General features: G+C 34.2%; 2 protein-coding genes across 3 annotated transcripts in view; one reads left to right on the top strand and one right to left on the bottom strand.

Annotated features, from left to right (window-relative positions):
* LOC149805593 (cleavage and polyadenylation specificity factor subunit 2-like) overlaps positions 1–21940 on the bottom strand; it is a 412425-nt gene that overhangs the window by 301439 nt on the left and 89046 nt on the right. The gene's annotated exons all lie outside the window — the stretch shown is intronic.
* LOC149805594 (neuropeptide F receptor-like) overlaps positions 1–21940 on the top strand; it is a 49721-nt gene that overhangs the window by 9236 nt on the left and 18545 nt on the right. Inside the window, exon 1 of one of the 2 annotated variants that reach the window (XM_089936443.1) lies at positions 2319–2533. The exons of the other annotated variant lie outside the window; for it this stretch is intronic. The gene's annotated coding sequence lies outside the window, so the exon portion shown is untranslated. Of the gene's footprint in view, positions 1–2318; positions 2534–21940 lie in introns of those variants that run through there. 2 annotated transcript variants of the gene reach the window in all.

Raw genomic sequence — 21940 nt, 5'->3', positions numbered from 1 at the left:
AAGTGTACAATAATCTTCTCATCAATAAATATTTCTTTGAAAATTGAAGCAACCAATAGTTTGTTATAATGTGTAAGTAGCCTACTGGGAGGTTTAATTTAAATACTGTCTACGATGATAATTTCAAGCTTTGTATTAAAATAATTCATGAGACTGACCAAATTGAACAATATTACTAATGAATATTGAATTTTCTTACTGGATTTCATACTGCATTTTGTTACTGGATTTCTTATTGCATTTTGTTACTGGATTTCATATTGCACTTTGTTACTGGATTTCATATTGCATTTTGTTACTGGATTTCTTATTGCATTTTGTTACTCGATTTCATATTGCATTTTGTTACTGGATTTCATACTGCATTTTGTTACTGGATCTCACATTGCATTTTGTTACTGGATTTGATATTGCATTTTGTTACTGGATTTCATATTGCATTTTGCTACTGGATTTCATACTGCATTTTGTTACTGGATTGCATATGAACCTGTCTACATGAATGCCAATATATTTCAAATCATAGATGACTTGAATAAACATAATAAATGCAACTTTATATGATCAAGTAATGAAAAACTACATGGAGTTTATTTCTTACCATTATTCCATTTTAACAGACCATTTTATTCAAAATAGCATATTCAGCTGCTTCTTTCTTTATTGCTGAGAACATGATTCCTAAATAAGTCTTTTCTATATTTAGCTGCTTTGTCCAAATATTCTGATCATTATTTTCCAAAGAACGTATCAAAATGCAATCAAAGCAGAAAGAGAAAAAAATACGATCAACCACACAAATAGTAATAAACATTTGAATGTTCACTTTAAAGAAATATAAAATGACATTTTGTGTTACTGTGAAGTGATATTCTAAAACTGTATGGCAACAGAAATGGCAGCTGGTCTAAGTTACACCTTTTGGCTTCATTTTTTGCTTGTTAGTGATGAGCAAAAATGAGAAGATGTATATAATCTGCACATGTGTTAGACGGTTACAAAAAGTATCACCTGTCAAAAAAATCAAATGTGTTCTCAAATGTGCTGTTAGTTTCTGATGACTTCAAAGAGGTGGAAATCTGGCAAAATTCGACTTTTTGATTGAACACAGTCCTACTTTAACAAAATTAACCATTAATTTCACACTGTTTCATTATATCACGTGTACACATGTTTCACTTCATATATAGCTGATATGGAATAAACGTAACAAATACTCTTATAAATAATTTAATTTACTTCAAATCTGGGATCCAAAATTGCCCTTTATTTTGTCCTTTTAAGAATGTACTAAGAATAATGTTCCTAGTTATACATAAGCTGAATGGGGGATGAGTGCAAAATACTTGGGACCACTCCGGTGGCCTAGTGGTTAGAGTGTCTGCCTTGGATGCAGGAGGTCGTGGGATCGAACCCTGGCCAAGTCATACCAAAGACTTATAAAAATAGTACTAACAGCTGCCTCGCTTGGCGCTCAGCATTAAGAGGTTAGTGTTAGGACTGGTCATTCTGGTGTCAGGATAATGTGACTGTGTGGGACATCATGCTACATGTCTGTGGCATGATGCCCTAGTGCTAGACCACTATAAACTGCCACACTGCAGACAGCGTAGCGATATGACTAAAAAATTGTTAAAGCTACATTAAAAATCCAAATCACAAATACAAAATACTTGGGTGTAAAAAATTTCATATATTTTAAATAGTAACACCTGAAATGAAAAGAAATTTTATTTTCATTTTCAACAGCCAACATTATCATCAATTTCATTATCAAGAAATCAGTATTGCAATTAAAATACAGTGGTGATAATGATTTATGTGGCTGGAATAGGCATGGAAGTCTTTTAGAATCATACATAAGCTTAACTTGCTGTTCCTGAAATTGTTTGCCTACAGCAGGCAATTTGATTACTATGAATCTTACCTATGGTAATTACAGGATGTGATCAAATAATCCAATATGATACAGTGACTATCAGTCATTCACTCTTATTCTTTGATTACTAATTGGAAACAAAATAATGTTCTATGTAGACAATAGTGCTTTACTAATTCTATACCTCTGTCGATGCAATAGATGCATATTGTTGTGATAATATTCACAAACATGGTATCCAAAAACCAATACCATATTAAACTGATAGAAGCAAATGTGTGAAGTGCCAGAAAATCTGCTGAAGAAAGAATCCAATACAAGGGTTTTTGGATCAGCCAGCCAATCAGCAGTCAGCAACAGTAGGAGAATCTGGTATGAAAGAGGCAGTGTCAACTTCTGAAGCTGTTAGAAATAGTGGCTAGCAACCATCAAATTCACTTCATTATGCTGTAAGGTAACAAGTTGTTTGTACCAATACGCTTCTATCACACTTTCTGGTATCAGCATGCCAACTAATGGGGGACCATTATATCATGGCAATCTAATGCAGTACTAGTAGTGAGAAATTACTAATGTTGAGACTTCACTGATTACAATTTTATCCATCTTGCAACCACTTTTTCATTGATGGATTAAATCTGACTGCATTAATAGGTATGTATTTTTGCTTTCTGCCAGGTATCGACTGTTTTGAAAGTTCCTTTATCTGGTTCATTTAGAAGTTTACTTTTTTTGTTACAGGAAAAAAATATGACTAATTTATCATGCCACTATACTAGTGTTTCCTTCACTCCTGAAGTTCAATTTTAGTGTTTTTTTGTTGCTTCCAAAATTAAAAATATTGAAATATTTGATTTATGTACACTTTCCGTTGTCTGATCTTGAGCAAAATATTTTTCATGTACCAAACAGATTAATTTGTAAAGTACACCGATCATGCAAAAACAATTGACTAGAAATGTCATATCCAGTAATGATTATAAAAGTTTGCATTTATGAAAAAAACTGAGGGACTTAATATTTGAATTATGTGCTACTGCTTCAACTTAAACACAATCTTCTATTACAACTTTTACCACATCATAGCACTGATACGTTTCACATTTGATTTTCATGTAATAATTACACCTATGAAATATCATAATATAATGAAAGGTAATACTGGTACTGGTCGAGTCACACCAAAAGCATAACAAATTAAACTAAGCTCAACTCTTGTAATGGATTACTAGTATCGGGCAAAAACAAAAGTATACAAGTACATTTGTCTATATTTTAAATTTATAAAACAAGTAATTGAGCATTTATATGAAATCCAGTGTTGAATATCCCCTGAATACCATTTCAATATCAAATAACAGAGAAATAATATTGAGCAGATTGCAAACACATCCTGCTTACGTCCAGCCTTCTACTGGAAGCCTATATCAAGTCAAACAATTTATACGATTACCCAGAGTAGCATACAATAAAATGACTGATTGAGTAAAATTTATCATGATGTGCAATCTGGACACTTTTATTTTTATGCCTAAAGCATTCATATATACATCTGTCTAGCTATCACGGACTTGTACTGAACCACCAGTTCAAGATCATGACCAGTCGTCTTGATAGCAAAAGGTACCATATATATTTGCATATAAGCCGAATAATTTAGGAAAAAATAAAGGCCTGGAAGGGGGGGGGGGGTGCAGCTTATCCACGGGCCAATGTGTAAATTTAAGTTTTTAGGTCTTTTTGTTGACTACTGTAATGGCTGTAAATCTTGGAACATGAAACAATAATTTGTTCCATGTCCTAAGACATAGGCATGTAAAAAAAATGTAACTTTCGGTGACCGGACTATTATTAAGCTGTTATAAAGTACTTTGATTGATTTTGTTATTATTTTGAATGTGCATATTTTCTGATTTTTTTCATGAAGTTAAATAAAGGTAAACACAGACTTCATAATTCACGGGCCAGTTGAGTTTACCAGGGAGACCATGCTGAACTATAATGTACCGTACCAAATTATACACAGTGCAAAGCGTGTATAGCATCACTTAAATCCTTACTTATTCCCAAACATATTAGATGCAGATTTTGCTTTATTCATTGTTTTGACCAAATTATATTCTTCCAGATAACATTTCAGCTAGTCCTTAATAGCTGTTTCATTTATGTTGAATCACATGCTCACGAGTTACTCATTTTCAATGATATAAGCGATTCTACAAAATGAGGTCATATTTTCAAAAAGGTACATGTTTAATTGTACAAGGCACATAACATCATTATTTACATGTTCAAGAAGAGTGGTAATAATAAAGGCTAAAATTCTCATACAGATCAACTTAGATCAACATCAATCAATTATAGTTTTGTGTTTTAGCTGAACAAACATAACTTTCCACACAATGGAAAGCTTGATAGTCAGCGAATTTGTCTTTCGTTTTGCGACAATTAACTGGTTTGTGATAAGAGAGAATTTTGACGTAACTATACCAGTTTAACATTGGTATATATGGCACGAAAATGCCAGGTGTTCACTCATGCAAGTTTCTTTCGTGGGAATGGAGCTATAGCATATGGAGTTACAGCATTCGTAGTGATCATTCTTGAAACTGAAATTAATTGTGGACGATTTTATTGTTGTGGTTTATTGTTTTGTTCTGGTTTATTTTTTTATTTTTTATTATTGTAGAGGTAAAAATAATCATTAATTTACATGAATAATGTTTAAACTAAACATTATATTTAGTGAAGAAGCAAATTCTTTATACTAAAATAATTATTTCGTCACAACAATAATTCACAGGTGATAAAACAGAACATGTAGTACTTTTCTTCTTTAGAAGAAATGAAAATCGAAGACGAATATATAACGTAATAATCAGGAGTTCTCTACATAAATTGGAAGATATAATGAAATCGGGAGGTAGGCGTGGAGCAATCCTGAAAGTCGAGTGGGTTTTTTTCTCCTCTGAACGTGAAAGTTGACAGGTATGGTGTAAGGTTGCTTACTTCAAAGCAAACTGCAACTCAGCTTTTAAGGTATTAGCATAATTTTCGAAGCATTATTTCCAAAACTTTATAAGAAAACAGAAAATTAAATAAATTACTTTTCAAACAAGTTTATACCATTTCTTTTTAATAATCATGCATGCCAGCCTTGAGATAAATATACAGGTAATTTTTTAAATACAAGTTTGCCTAAATAAATGCATTTAGAACATACCTCATGCATCTTGAGATGCCTCGGAGTTGTAAGTCAGCTTATACACGGATCTTGCACATTTTAGTGTTTATAACTGTTCAGTTTGGGGGTCGACTTATATGCGAGTTTATATGGTATTAATATACATTATTTTTAAAAACCTTAAGTATTAAAATTAATTTTTTTATAGACTGTATCTGATAGTTACAAGATTTATAGAGTCTTCATAGTTCTAAAAAAACCACTATTTTATGCCTCAAGAAATCACTATATTCCACATAAAGTTTGTTTAATTGTCTGATACAGTGATAGTACACCTGCAGGCTGAGCTTCTATGTTCAATTAGTTTTTCATATTTTTTCATGGATAGTATGCAACCAACAGCAAGTTGGTCTAAAGCGCTCTTCGTTACGGATCACTGCCATCTCACCTCTGTCTGCGGCGGTTCGAGTCTAAGATTCAGCCAATGTGGGCATGTGAGAAAGCTTGCCAGTAGCTTCTCGTGGATCGGTGGTTCTTTCCGGGGTTTTCCGGGTTCTTCCTCCACCATTAATACTGGCCGCCATGTATAGCCTATCGTGCTGAAAAATGGCGTTAAACCCCACAACAACAACAACAACAACAAGATGCATATCTACTGTCACAGAATAAACCAGCCAATCAGAGTTTGTGTTGACTCTCTTATCTACAAGTTTAACTTGACAGCAATGAGATCTGCATCTACACCTGTCTAAGAGTGAATCGTAAATGAGCAAACCAGAAACATACATTAAAAATGTTTACTTACTGACCAAGGAACAAATTCAGAGAGTTACCATAATTCTAATCTAAACCATTGCATGACTGCAGTATACAGGCTTCAACAAATTCATTTCCTCCAGAAAAATCAGTTTCAAAACAATGCTGATATTCAGTGTACATTTTACTATGTAAAGATTATCACATGATCTCCAGTTGCAATCAGCACTGATTTTACCAAAGCAGGACACTTTAAATTTATCTTCCTCTTCCTCTATGTTAAATGTATCCACTTCCTTAAATTTATCTTCTTCTTCCTCTATGTTAAATGTATCCTCTTCCTTAAATTTATCTTCCTCTTCCTCTGTGTTAAATGTATCATCTTCCTTAAATTTATCTTCCTCTTCCATTATCTTAAATATATTGTCTTCCTTAAATGTTTATTTGCTTCCTCTACCTTCAATTTATCTTCCTCTTAAAGCACTGGTGCTGTTAAAAATTCAAGTTTAAGGAAATGCAAATATCTACATTAGAAATTTCCTCTGTGCAACCTTAAACATCTACAATAAAAATTTATTTGACCAGTGCCTTTGTCCTCATAGGCTTTGAATTGTTTAAGTTTCATTAATTTTAAATGGTCTGTGCTAAAGAATTCACAAACTTGCTAAAGCCGTTAATATTAGCAAAGAAAAAATGTTATGAAAAAGTCTGTAACAAAATATTATGGCTTAGCCATCAGCAGTGCAAAACCCTGACATCACACATGTAAAATAAATATCGCTTCAGACTACTGTGGATAAAAAAAAAATATTTTCTGCATCTAACACAATATGAAACTTTGATACTTTGGAATTCTTACTGATCGTATCCAACACTTTTCTAGCACACAAATATGAAGAAAACTTCAGAAACACAAAACTCAGCTTCTAATCATCACAACTAATGAACTGATAATGAAACATGACAAGAACATTAAAAAATATGCAATAATCTAAAAGGGACAATTAGTATATGGTAGGCTATGACTTAAACAGCACTTTACATCAATTAAAATGTATTTCTGTTAACTGTTTTCTGTGTGGTACCATTCATCAAGGATTTTGTGATTGTTGAACTTGTGTACCAAGAAAACTGTCATTTTTCACATGAAATGAATTTGCAATATGCAAAACTAACTTAAAACATACACAGCTAGATACATTGTAGACCCAAACTTGTACTGTATTCTCAAAACACAACTGGGTACAGTGCTGACCTTGGCCCCATATTTTTTAAATACAACTGAGTGCAGTGTCCACCCAGGCCCCCAATTATTTTTGTAGGGGAAATTGACGTAGTTTAACTATTTACAATTTTTCAAATCTCTTACATGGTCATCCACATATGAAAAAATTTCCTGCTTTTGCTAACAGCAAAATTCCAAATAAAAAAGGTAATTTTTTTTGCTGGTTTCCAAGCTGTTTTCAAATGGTCTTGCAAATTCACTTTGTTTTTTTTTTCTTCTCACAATATTGTGTACACACTAATATTTTTGCTACTAAACCTCCAGTCTAATATACTGTCTCTTGGGATGGGTCCTGACTGCTCTGATTCTCTTTCCTATAAGGGCTTTATCTCCATATCTAGTGCATTCAATCGGTCACAGTGACCTCTTTCTGGCTGTTCAGTCCAAGAGTGCTGCTCTCCAATTCCAATATCATTATACACTATCAAGTGATTGGCATGAATCAAGACTCTGTGCAGCTTATGAGTACTGCAAGCATGCAAAGGATACCATGTGGTTAGTTCCAATATCACTGATATAATATGGTCTAGTTGACATTTGTGTGGAATTTTGATGATTTTTCAACACATACTTTCATATTGTGTAGCAATACACATTGACTCAGGAAGAAGTTTGGCATGGCTGCTTTACTGTCATAATATCCCTTGTATTGTCTCTGCTTTCTTTCTACGTTATCTTGTGCTGCTTTATGCAAAACATCGAGTTTATTTTTCAACGTTTGGAAATCATCAGCTTTAGATTTAGATACACTTCCAGTGGATCAAATTTAGCATCTAAAAAAAGACATTACATCTCCAAAAATAAGTTCATGACATTCAGAACGGTGTGAATCAATGCTCACATATTTACACTATTTACAAGAAATATACACTTAATCATAATTCTATTTGTAAATGTTCACAGTGTTCTTATTTTACTGTTATAGCTGTCAGGGCCTTTGGTTTGCACTAAAAGTTCAAAGTGCATGAACCACACCCTATCATCGATTAGCACATCTATTGCTTTCATTCTCTTTTCCATTGTCTGTAAATCTTGGAATGAGGCTGAAGACAATTCCATTTTAATGTCAGTGTTCTTTCTTTCTCACAGATCTAAGCTTACCCGGTAGTTACTGAAGTAATCTAATGTGAAATTAGACTGGCCCGTACATTTCTTTCTGTGATATATATAACACTTTTAAGACTCCAAAAAGAGGGCTTGCCATTTAATTTCTAGATTAATGTATAGACAATATCCAGGATGTTATGAATAATATAAAGGTTTTAACAATACATGAAAGAATATTTCTTAGAAAGGCCAAATTGATGTATAAAGTATCCAGAAAAGCCATTCCTGTCTATCTAAGCAATATCTTTCACCAAAGAGATGTTGATGGATCTCCAAATTTAAGATCCATAAGAAGTGTAAAAAAAAAAAAAAAGTTTTCAATATACTGGTCCACTGGTATGGAACAAAATTCCCAGTGACATAGGGCAGGCTCCTAGCATTTCTTCTTTTCATAATCAATGTCTCAAATGGATGAAATCTTTAGAAAACTGAACAGTTCTAGTGCAATAAATACCTCCTGCTTTTCAATAATTTTGCACCATTTTCATAGATGTATTGTTCAATGCAGGATGGTATTTTATATTTTATATATGTTTATGTGTTCCAGGCTTGATACTTTGACTTTTAAAATCACTTAATTATTTAGTGTCAAGCCAGATTCTTCACATCATGTTGTATATACTGTATATATTGTACATAACAGATAGAAGGCCTCAAGGTAGATTAGTTCTGAAACTAAGTGAGTCACCTTCTCTAAATAAAGTCTTTGTTATTATTATTATGATTAATTTTATTATTATTATTATTATTATTATGATTATTATTATTATAGGTCTGTGATGGGTCGTGATAAATCTTACTTGAAAAATTAGGGCACTGTTATGTGTCAGGTGACTTTCAGCAATTGTCATAATCTGATGAATTTAGTTGTACAATCCAAAATAAAATTGAAACTGTCCAAGTGAAATTTAGCATGCTATTAATGAAACAAAAGTTAGGAATATCATGGAAGATCTGTAAATCTAAGTTCTTATATGAAACACTTAAGTTTTTGGATCCTGAACACTCAAAATCAGATATGCTGGTGCATAATGCACCAGTTGATCTGGGTCTTTGCATTTTGTTAGGAGTAATAAGTAGAGAAAAAAACAGACCCTAATCTGTAGGCACATTACGGATCTTTGGGTTTTTTTTGTTGCAGTTTGACTCAATTTATAAGTGAGTATAGCCCTAACCCTCACCCCATCCTTCACCTAATTCCTATTTTCCTCAAATTTTGGTACTTCATTGACATTTTTTCTCTGCTGAATTGCTTATATCAACAATAAGTTGAGTCGCCTTTCAATAATGAGTGTTATTAAAATATGCTTATGAAATTGTTTTTTCTGTAATATTATTTAAAATCTTTTTTTTGCACCTGGCATTTTGGAAAACATTTGTACACCTTAATTTTGCAAATACTTTTATCTACATTCAACATCCATTAGTCAGTTTAAAATGTAAAATAAAATCTTGAAACTGCAAGTGAACCTTAAAGTTATTAGTTTAATTAGTTTTATGCCAGGGAGTATTTCAGATTAAACATGTTGTGCTTCTAAATCTTTCCTTTTTAATTTTCTATATTCTATAGCATGAGAATATACAAAATAAAACTTTGTCATAATGTACTTATATTCGAGAATCCAATCATCTTAAAATCTTAATAAATCTAAACATAAATGCAAAGCAAGTAGATATATTCAATACACTGCTCAAGCAATTTAATCTGGAAAATATCACTATCATGATGCATTCATCAGTAAAAGTGGGGAGAGATCTGACATTGATATTGATCTCCCATTATTCACAGCCCCAGTTACTATCTACAGCTTCAGGAGTGAAAAATGATCTATTACACTACAGATTCTATTGCTCCAATCACAATTCTTTCCCTCCATTAGACCTAATGTAGGAAGATTTGAATTCCCATAAGGAACATATGCAAAAATCCACAGGCCCTATTGACTGGCCGATATGATTTATGCTTTATCATAAGCCATGTTCCTGATTTATGCTTCATCAAAAGCTGGTGTTCTAAACCTCTGGCTAGAGCAGTAGATAACTGAATAGACAAATCATTTAGGTCACTGGAGACATGTTAGATTTCCAGTGGTATCTACACAAGGGGCATAACGAAATCTCTTTGATTTACTGGCAAGAAAATCATAATGACCAAATCTATTTGGTATCAAACTCATCTGCAATTTAGATGATATAACATGTATTCCAAGTTTTACTGAAATCAGTTCTGTGAATTAGGCTCCAGAGAGGTAACAACCAATTGTTGATGGAATGACCAAAGCAGGGCCACATCATAAGATGTCTTGGCCTTTTGATCTGGCCAAATAAAAATCCAAAATGAATCTCCTCTGTCTGTTATAGTTTGTTGATTTCTGGGATTGAAACTTTAATTTGAGATGCACCTACACTCAAGCCTTCAAAGTTGTAAAACAATTGCTTAGAACTGAAAAAATATAAATTTAAGCATTAGCTTGCAACTGGAAAATGTTATGGAGACAATTGTTTGTATAATACCTATATTCTGCCAGGTAAATTATCAATAACAGTTAAAAGGACTGTTTAAACGTTAAAGAAACAAAACTGATACAAATTTATCATTCTGGTAGGATTTTCGCTAATGTGACTTTGCTCATTGACAGGTGTTCTGTATACAAAGCCATCTTCCAATAATTTTACTGTATTTCTCGATGTCATGCTAGCCATGTTCATATGCAGTCACACTTTTGTTGTTTTCCAAGCTATCTTCATTATGCCATCAGGAAATAAAAATATTTATTTTCCTTTCATCAAAGCACATATGTTATGTATTCTCAATGATGTTATGTATATTTGATTTAATTATATCTGATTTAATATATATTTATTTCAATTTAATTGTTTGTCAGCTTTACATTTTTTTTATTTTTCATTACATGATAATTATATGGTAAATTTATTCACTAGAGATGATACTTTTTTACAAAATAGTTTGACTTGACTGTTAGTTTATAAACACCAGGTGTTGATCTAAATCCTAAACTTGTTTTAGAATATGTAGCAACCTTTTGTAAACAAGTTCTATTTTATTTTTTAAAATGATTGGTTGATTCCAAGGTCATGATGGGACCCTGTCTTTAAGATACAATTTTTTTATTTTTTTATTTCTTAGAGTGAAAATGATTGGTCTTTGTCAGGGTCACACTGGGTAAACATGATCTGTAACAAGTATTTGCTTCTATAAACTTCTAGAAGATGATCATGTGACCCTTGTTTACATTTTAGAAAGCCCATATAACCCATTTTTTGGAGAATTAATCTCACTAGATGATGGGCTGTTAAACTGTTAGTTGTATGTTGTGCTGTTTGGAGTTATTTCAAATTACTTGGTTCAGATTTATTTCAAATTACTTGGATTCAAAAGGATTAATTCCATTATTTTTCTGGAAAATACATGTGCTCATGTAATATTGTGGAACAAAGAGTTTTTTTTATAAAAATTTATTCAGCTATCAGAAACCAGAGTTATAACTTTTATTTCTACAAGGAACTGTAAACTTCGATTCTTCGTCGGGATTCAAACGTGAAATCAGTAGAACATTTTGTTATTAGGACTACTAACATTTTATTCTCTGATTATTTCTGGATTATTTTTGGATTTGATTCTATAAAACCGTAAAGTCATACTTTTTCATTTTTACAGAAATTTTCCAGGGAAATAAATTATTGTATTTTTCAAAGCTTGTTGTTTCCACTCTTTCTTGTATTACTGTTTAGTCAAGCCTAAACAAGTGACATAAGAATAAAAACTCTCAGCTTCATATCAAAAGTCAACTGATCCCTAAACTGGTCAAATCCTGGAGTCACATTCAGATTTTCTGGAGTCTATGATCTTGGTTGATAATACCTGTATGATCAGTTTAATACAATACTGTACCTCATTTCCCAGGGTCCCAAGTGGCTGAGTGGTCTAAAGTGCTCACCGTTATGGATTATTGTCATCTCACATCTGTCTGAATAGGCTTGAATCTCAGATTTGGCCATTGTGGATATGTGAAAAAGCTTGCTAGTAGCTTCTTGTGGGTCAGTGGTTCTTTCTGGGGGTTTTACCCAGGTTCTTCCTCCACCATTTATACTGGCTGCTATATATAGCCTATCTTGTGCTTAAAAATGGCATTAAACCCTAGAACAACAACAATCTTGTTTCCTAGGGATGTAAATCACAAGCAACAGCCAACAATGTAGGATTAGATGTCAGCTGTGTGTGCTGCTGCTGGTATATATGCAGTTCACATTCATTCGTCACCATAAAAAAGTCCCTTGATGGGACTCATGACTGAATGGTGAAATGTTTTTCCTGGAATTCAAGATAAAACCATTTATTCCTTTAACTGACAAGTACTGAAACCATCTCTGATATTCTTCAGTGATAACATTTTCCAATTAACTACTGTGGTGAACATAATGGATGTCAGATTTGCAACATTTTCAAATAAGGCGAACAAGACATCCTAAGAAGCCTTCTGGTAGAAACCCAATGTCCATATAACTTTGTATTATCAAGGAGTACCAATTAGATTTTCAACATAGCTGCCATTGTAGCCATTTTGTCTATCAGACTGGCATCATTTCCATAAGATCAACTAGATAAAAAGACTTGGTAAATCCAAAAACTCAATCTGACCAGCTATCAAAGATAAGTAATGATAAGTAATGATAAGATTTGTGTGTGTGTGTGAGTGTGAGTGCATGTGTGTGTGTGATTTAGATTTTTAACGTAACTTTAATTTTTCAGTCACATTGCTATGATGTCTGCAGTGAAGTAGTTTAAAGTGATGTCTAGCACTGAGGCTTCATGCAAAAGACATGTATCATGATGTCCCAACCAGTCACATTATCCTGACACCTGGCCGACCAGTCCTAACACTAACCTCAATGCTGCGCGCCAAGCGAGGCAACTGTTAGTACCATTTTTGTAGGTCTTTGGTATGACTCAGCAGGGGATCAAACCCACAACCAACCGCATCCGAGGCACACACTCTAACCACTAGGCCACCAGAGTGGTTATGATAAGATTTGAATGAAGGCCCTTCTTGAGGCCATATTGTAAGTCCAATTGGCAACATTTTTGTTTTCATTTACAACCAACCAAACATCATAAAAAGAATTTCAGGGCCAATATGATCATTCATTCAGAAGCACTAATAACATGATTTTGTTCAAGATGGCTTCTGTGGCAGCTATATTAGATACCTGAATGACACCATTTTCATTTAGGACCAACTAAACATCATAAAAAGGTCAAGTTCATAGAAAGATGCTGAGTAAAATACCCATCTGGTAAGATCATTCAAGACTGGCAAGAACAAGATTTTCAAAATGGTCACCATGGTAGCCATACAGGATGTTCCAATGGCACAATTTTAACGTGCAACAAGACATCATAAAATGTCTTCTGGTGAAAACAGCATGGCAATATATCTTTTCTTTCAGAAGGAGTAGCACTAACATGATTTTTAAGAGGATTTCTGTAGACAACAGATCGGCACTTAAAATTTTCATTGAGAATAAAATACATGTAGCCACCATAAGAAGTCTATTGGTGAAAACACCATGTCAGTGTGACTTTTTCTCCATGCAGTGTAGTGATAAGATTTTCAAGATGACTGGATGATTGAGCCACACAATAATTATTGAGGAACAGACTATCACAAAAACTCTCATGGTCAATGATAAAGAAGAGTTAAAAACAGGAAAAAAATACTGATCTGCATGCACATTCAATACTTGCCTGGAGAGATATCAGCAATTAAACATGGAAAGCAGCAAACAGAAATCCCCAAAGCTGGGAAAGACTTTAAACTCATGCTGCCAACTGATTAATGTCAGTTTAATCTGCACCAATAATACACATGATCAAAGCATATCTTCCATCATCTACACAAAATCTGCATAACTGATGCAATATTTTAAGTCACAGCTCTGAAGACTGTAGGGAAACAATTTGTACTTTAGGAAGTCCCTCATTAGATATTTCTTCTAAAAACGTAGGTGAGGTTTCTTCCTTACCAAGATAAATGGCATAACACATCTACCATATTCTATACAATATATTCATATGCCCTAATAATTACATGTCAAAAACAAAAATTTCACAAACTCTAGCATATGTCTTCATCCTAGCATGCCTTGTAGGTGTCAAAAAAAGTCCACATACTTTAATATTAAATACTGTTGTATCTATTTCTTGGGGCCAGAGTAAATACCATCCAAGTAATATGGATGTATGAGAATTTAAAAAAATTCCAGCCATTTGAAGGTATGTGTAATCAAATTCTACAAAATGACACCCATTGCTTAATTAGTTATTACTGAAAACCAACATTACCTCTATGACTTGTACTATAATGGAAGTAATCTTTCTGCGCTAGTATGTGTCCATGATGAAGTTCAGTTGGAGAAGATGTAGGATTTTTAAAATGAGTGTGGTTTATAGTCATTGTAACTGGTCTCTGTATTTAAAGATCTGACCTATTTTTGGCTTGATTTATGTTTTGTTTGTCTTTATTGGGGTAACTAAATTTACTTGGCACTGCACAGTCATGACTGTCATTAACCCCTACATATGTATGTATGTATGTATGTATGTATGTATGTATATATATATATATATATATATATATATATATATATATATATATATATATATATATATATATATATATATATATATATATACATACATACATACATACATGCATCCATCGATGCATCCATCACACACATACATATATACATACATGCCTACCTACTGATATACAGATAGACATTTTTCTTCTTATTATCATCTTTATCTTTTAGCACCACATTTATAGGGGCCTCGGATGGCCAAGTGGTCTAAGGCACTTGCCTTTACAGATCACTGTCATCACACCTCTGTCCATATGGGTTCAAATCTCAGACTCCACCAAAGTAAGAATATGAGAAAGCTTACCAGTCATTTACAGAGGAATGGTAGTTTTCTCAGTTTTCCAGGGTTCTTCCTTAACCACATATGTATACTGGCAGAAAAGTGCAGTCCATTGTGCTAAAAACTGCATTAAACCTAAAAACCCACATACAAGCCGCATTTATAGCAATGGTGGTCTCACATGTTGGTTGAAAATATGCATTACTGTGGATTGACATTTATAATTACTAGGAAGTACAGATTTAAATCAAAGCAGTCAATATTTCCATTATTATAAATAATTTAATTAAATTGCATTTCATCTTCTAATGAACTATTCAACATTAAAGTCTGAAAATCCCAACATTTTTACATTATTATCCTCCCATTTCATCATTCAACAAAGAAAGAAACCAATCAAATTAAACACGCACATTTCCTCTGAAAACACATTCCAATCTTGATATCTCTTTAACTTAACAATTCCAGTGAACTAATTTTCACTTCAGCACCTTAGAATGTCAGGCAAAAGCCCCAATTCATTTTGAATCAATTCTGCTGGAAGTGATATTCTGAAATTTCATGGTTACCCAAATGCTTTCAAATTAAAGTGACTTGCTGTTTGTAAAAAAATATGCAGATTTCACATCAAATCTAATTACTACACTGCCCAGTAATAAAATTTCTACTTCAATTTGACAAAAACAAAGAAAGTGAATTGAATTAGATATGTAAAGAAAATGCACTTAGCTGAATGTATTTGTATTGCCTGTGGAGAAGGAAACATTATCTGCAGGACCATTAGAAGTCAAAGATTTAACCCATCTGAATGTAAAGCAACGGTGGCAATAAACTGAGTGTAAAGGAATCGTAATTGTTCATAAGTAGTAAGTAGCACTGATACTAAAATTTCATAAGGGTTTAATTGTTGTTGTTGTTGTTGTAGGGTTTAACGCCATTTTTCAGCACAAGATAGGCTATATATGGCGGCCAGTATAATTGGTGGAGGAAGAACCCTGGAAAACCCTGGGAAGAACCACCAACCCACGAGAAGCTGCTGGCAGGCTTTCTCACATACCGTTAGCCGAGGCTGAGACTCGAACTCGCGCAGACAGAAGTGAGATGGCAGTGATCCATAACGGTGAGCACTTTAGACCACTCGGCCACTCGGGGCCCCTTGAGGCATTTAATCAGTTATCTTATTTTAACCTGGTGAAGATACAACATAAACAGAGTAAATGTTGGAACATGTTTTCTAGGGGTGGGGGTGTAAAACTAATTGCAATTATGCAATACTGACCCATCACTACTTCATAGCTTTTCTTTTTTCTTGTCAATAAAAGCCCACATCAGTTTGATGTGAACACATTGTCCCACTGAGTGACAAATTGTCACCATAAAAATAAAAACTAGAGTTTCATAGCAGCAATAACTTACCTATTGCATAATTAAAATTAGCTTTAACCTCTTCAAAAAACTAAATTTTAAAAAGCAGAAATAGCAGCAATAACGTATCCATTACACTCTGATTGTGTTAAACTTATCAAAAACAAAAAATGGAGTATACTCATTATTAAAGGAAGAGATCTGCATAGACTGTTGGTGTTCCTCTCAACCACATGCTGTGCCACAAATGTGGATCCCAATGAAAAATATGTCTGTGCTTTGTTGTTGTTGTTGCTGTAGTTGTAGGATTTAACACTATTTTTCAGCAGGTTATACATGGCATCCAGTATAAATGGAGGAGAAAAACCCGGGAAAACCCCAGAAAGAACCACCGACCCATGAGAAGCTACTAGCAAGCTTCTCACATACCCACATTGGCTGAATCTGAGACATGAACCCATGCAGAGAGAGGTAAGATGGCAGTGATCTGTATAAGTGAGAGCTTTAGACCACTCAGACACTTGGGGCCCCTATGTGCCTTTATGACATCCTCCAAGGACAAATGATTTCAACAAGCCCTTGAGGCAGTGACAGCTATATGAGTTTATAGTTTCATTAAAAAAAATCATTATAAAAAGGCACTGATAAGCTCTTTTAATTGCAATGACAATCTGTGAAATAGCAGAGGCTGAAAAATCAACAAATCAGAGGAAAGAAAAGATGCTGATGTTACTTACTGTCTTCTTGCAGACATCAAAGCAAGTAAAAAGTGTTCGAAGTCAGGTTCTAAAAGAAAGGCTCACTCAATGGTACATAGGGGCTTTTAGTTAAAGACCATGGAACAAAAGATAGATTCCATATGAACATAACAGAGAGGAGGAGACAGGTTTTGCAGCTCAAAATATTTAATGAGATCAGAAAGGTGTGAATCTACTAGTTGTATTGCCCTGAGGGAAATTAAGTGTATTGGAAATGGCAGCTCTATAGACCTTAACCTCTTGTTCACAAAAAGGAACAAAGGGAAATCAGCTGCAGAAATAAAGAGGCACAGCTAGGTTCAACGTTTTTTTCTTCTTCTAACTGCACCAATTGCTGAATATTCTCCACTAGGAATCATTGACCTTGGATGTCAAAGCTCTCCAGTCCTGAATAATGCAACTGGCAAATCAGCACAAAAACTTATTCTGGCCAATAAGGTTACCCAAGATGAGTTAAGTATGAAGGTGGAGAATCAGTGGGCGGTTGAGGAGGATGAAGTCCAATCTGCAACAGAAGATCCCACCTGTGCAGTAAAGACCATGGTTAATCCATCAAGAGGTCTGCAAGAATCTTGAAGCATGACCATTGGGCAACTGTAAAATGATGTGAGCAGTGGAAGATAAATCTTTTTGTAGAACCTGAGGAAGCAATTGGAATGGTGGGGAGATCTACCCAAATAGAAGATACATCTGGAAGTAAAATGCATCCACTGCCAATGCTCTCTGGTTCTAATGAACATCTCAACCAGAATCTGACATGGTGACAAACAGACAGAAGAGGGAGTCAGGTGGATGCATTGGGACCACAAGCAGGAATCGGTCCTAATTCATCCACCAGAACAAATGGTGCAAAAACCTGGTGCAAAAGCAATTAGAGCTGACAGAGAATCTCTGTATGGTTTTCACCTTACAAGAAGGAGAAACTGTAAAGGGTGATATCGAAATGTCCTAAAGTTACCAAAAGTCAGCAGTGGTGTTGAAGTTTCCCAATAGGAACAGGTAAAGGTGAACAGACAATAATGACTTTGCTTTAGAATTGCCAGGATTTGATCCATGCAATCCCGTGAGACCCGAACTAATTTCTGGTTCAATAGGAAGTTCATTCCCATAAAAACTAAAAGACTGAATGAGTTCTGACTTCTTGAGGTTGAGTAAGAGATCCAACCAAATTACTGTGGGCCAACAATACAGTAGATCCCAAAAGGACTTGACGTGAGCATTGTGGATCAGCCAGTTGTCAAAGCACTGGAGAATAGTGTCAGCATCAGATGAACTGATACTACTGCACTCTAATAACTTGGGTGAAAACTTTAAGAGTGGAAACAATTCCACACAGCAGAACCTGGAACTGAAAAACTTCCTTCTCCAAGCAAAACTGGAGGAATTTTCCATGTGGAGAAAATATTGTGCAAGCTGGCATACTGATGGTTGAGTAATCTGCAGACTCATTGCATTCTGCATTGAGTATGTAGTCTCAGTCTAGAAAAGAAACTGGTTTAAGGAGCGACTGATTATAATACAAGATTTCCTGCTTTTCTTGGCAACCAGAAATATTTGGGAGTAGAAGACAGGAATAGTTCAGGGCCCTCTCAACTACCCCTTTCTGCATAAGCGGGTGCACCATTCCCATAATTTCACCAGATATGACTGGTGAAAGAATAATGGGCTTATAACTAGGGGGTTGTTCTAAAAACTGAGGTGGCTGAGTGGTGATTGCCTTTACAGATCACTGAAATCTCACTTCTCTTAGGGAAGTCGTGGCATGGCCAACATTGGTGCATGAGAAAACTTGCCAGAATCTTTCCCTGGGTCAGTGGTTCTTCCCAGGTTCTTCCTCCACCAAATATAATGGCCTCCATAAATGATTAAACCCACAAAACCCAACACTCTAACCCAAAACTAGTTAGCAACAATTACTCACAATAGAAAGGACAGACCCATCATCAGTGATGCTTGACCATGCCTCCAAAGTGAGACAAGTACCTGCAGGGACATTTGGGAGAGGAATGCATAGCAGTAGAGGGCTGTTTCATTCCCCTTCTTGGTAAATTAGGGTTAGTTAAGAGAAATTTCCTTCCTAGAAGCTCTTTGGCGATTTCCATGCCAAGAACCCAAATGAATATTAGGTCTCATTTTAAAAATGTAGTGGATGTCCCCTAGGCATAATTCACAGTAGTAAGCTTCTGGCCAAATGCTATAGGCCAAGAATGGGCATGAGGGATCTAGTCTGATGATCCATCAGATCTTGTGAAGTTATGATAGGGATGAATCCTCTGAAGAGGGACTTGGCTTCCAATGGAAAAAGGTCTTTACTTTGGTTAAGAAGACTTTCAAGAAGTCCTGCAGAACGTCACGATGCAGAAGTTTGCCAATGAAGCCATTGTGGCAGAAAGTGAATGCTGGGATGTCATGGACACAGAATCCAGCATACTAAACAAAGTAGCTGAGAATGGTGACCAGAAGCCAGACTTTGTGCTCAGTAGTTTTAATTATTTTAATAGGAAGATGTACCCAGGCTTCATCAGAAATACCATCTGTGATGCACATGATCCCAACTGGCAAGGTTTATTAGGCCACTTTGGAGAATTACTATAGAACTTTCTGCGGTATTGATATAGGAACACTCTGTGCCATGTCCTGTACATGTTGGTCATGGTAAGTAGGTGCTTTATGTGTTTCAGAAGATCCAGGATGAAAATGCTGAATTTGTCCTCGATTTTATTTGTACAGATTTTATTGAATATTTCAGGTGTACAATTAATTACAGGTAAAACAATGAGATACTTAAACTTTACATTTTAAAAAGAAACACGCCTATACCAAAACATACAAGCCAAATATAATTTCTATGAAGAATTCAAGGCTTGAAAACTCATTCATTCAAATAAACAAATTGGAAATTTCAATTAAAATTCAAGACTTAAGGTACACATAGATGCATATAAAAGGACATAATACTGTTGCACTATAATAACCATGACCTGTTAACTTCTTCATATAAGAAAAGCATACGTGCAGAATTTTTTAAACTTAACTGCCCAGGATTTCATAAAATTAAAAATGTATCAACTAATAATTCTTACAACTGAACATAATCCCTATGAAGGGATTGATGCTGTACTGGCTGGAAAGAATTTCCAAGAATACAACATATGACTGTCTTTTATTTTATCTGCCGAGAGTTTCAGATATTTAAGATGCCTCCATTATGGACATAATATGGGTGTAAGATCGGCACCATTTTCATTCTGGACCAATCTGAATGGCTTTCTGGTTTTGTCCTCCATAATAAATAAAAAGACTTTACAGTGATGCTATATAAAATGTCCTAAACAAAGTCATTTTTCCAACTAAAAAAATTTCTCACATCTAATATTTTACAGACAACCTTGTAACTTGACCTTGACAAACTGTAACTACTATATTTTGCGACATAGGACATTATTGGTTTTCATTATGAGAATGAAAACTAATTGCTACCCTAAGGCAACAATTACCCATAATTCATATTGTGGTTATGGTTCCCAAAAGAAGCACTGCTTCTTAATCAACTATTTCCATTTCATTGATCTGGTTAGCTGGTTCTCTATTCCAGACATATAAACATTCTCTGCAGAGATTTGCCCCACTTCAGCAGACATAGACAATTATAAATTCCAGTAAACTCTTTTTTCTTTACTTAATTACCTACAATTAGCAACTTTACAATACAGAAAGAGTTTATGCATGAAAACATCACATAAAGCCCCCCATAAAAAAAATGTATTAAAAAAATGAATGCAAATGTTTTTGACAATGTTTGGCAAAGTATGGAAACAAAACACTCAGCTGAAGTCATAGTCACAATACATAATACAATGACCTAAAAGAGGAAATAAATCCTAAAACAACAGAGAGGTCATTTTGATCCCACTTTTAGGAGTTTTTCTGGTGTACAACACTCAAGAAAGCAAAACATCATAGGTGTATAAAAACTGTTTTGGTTTAAGTTTCTTTTGATTTCAAAACAGTAGTATTACTGCAACACAACCTTCCTTCATGAAGAAAATCACTGACATGGGTAAAATATTATAATTACTTCAACTTGGCCTCCTCCATGAAGAAAATCACTGAAACAGGTCAGATATTATGATTACTTCAACTTGATTGATGCTGGTCAAATCAGATTATATCTAGAAAGTACCTGAGTATCTGATTAAAGTCATATTAAATCTTTTTAACAAGATACATTTAACAAATAGTAAATATCTTATATTACTGTATAGCCTGTGGCATTCAAAGCTGCAACTTTCCATGGAATTGCATTAAAAGTGGTTAACATATTTTGTAAGATGTCTATACTTAATCAATTGAAGTACAATAAGGTATAAGAAAATAGGAGAATACCTAAGTTTTTTTATTTTTATCAAAGCATGAATATGTAACCCGTCTGATTACAATACTCATATAATGGTTGCCAAATCTGTGAAAATATTGCATTTTTAAGAAACCCACACAAATTTACAAATATATGTATTTTATTTACAGCAGAACTATCCAGATTTAAATTATGTATTGTGGTCAATGATACTCCGACTGATCAAGGAGTGGAAATATGACTCTCTCACTACAAGTTACCAATTATTTGTCAATCATTATGATCTTTCTCTATTACTAGTCC

The sequence above is a fragment of the Sinohyriopsis cumingii genome, chromosome 2 (genome assembly GCF_028554795.1).
Source record: "Sinohyriopsis cumingii isolate HCF-2022 chromosome 2, ASM2855479v2, whole genome shotgun sequence".
In the NCBI taxonomy this organism is placed as follows: Eukaryota; Metazoa; Mollusca; class Bivalvia; order Unionida; family Unionidae; genus Sinohyriopsis; species Sinohyriopsis cumingii.
This window is presented reverse-complemented; position numbering and strand designations above follow the sequence as displayed.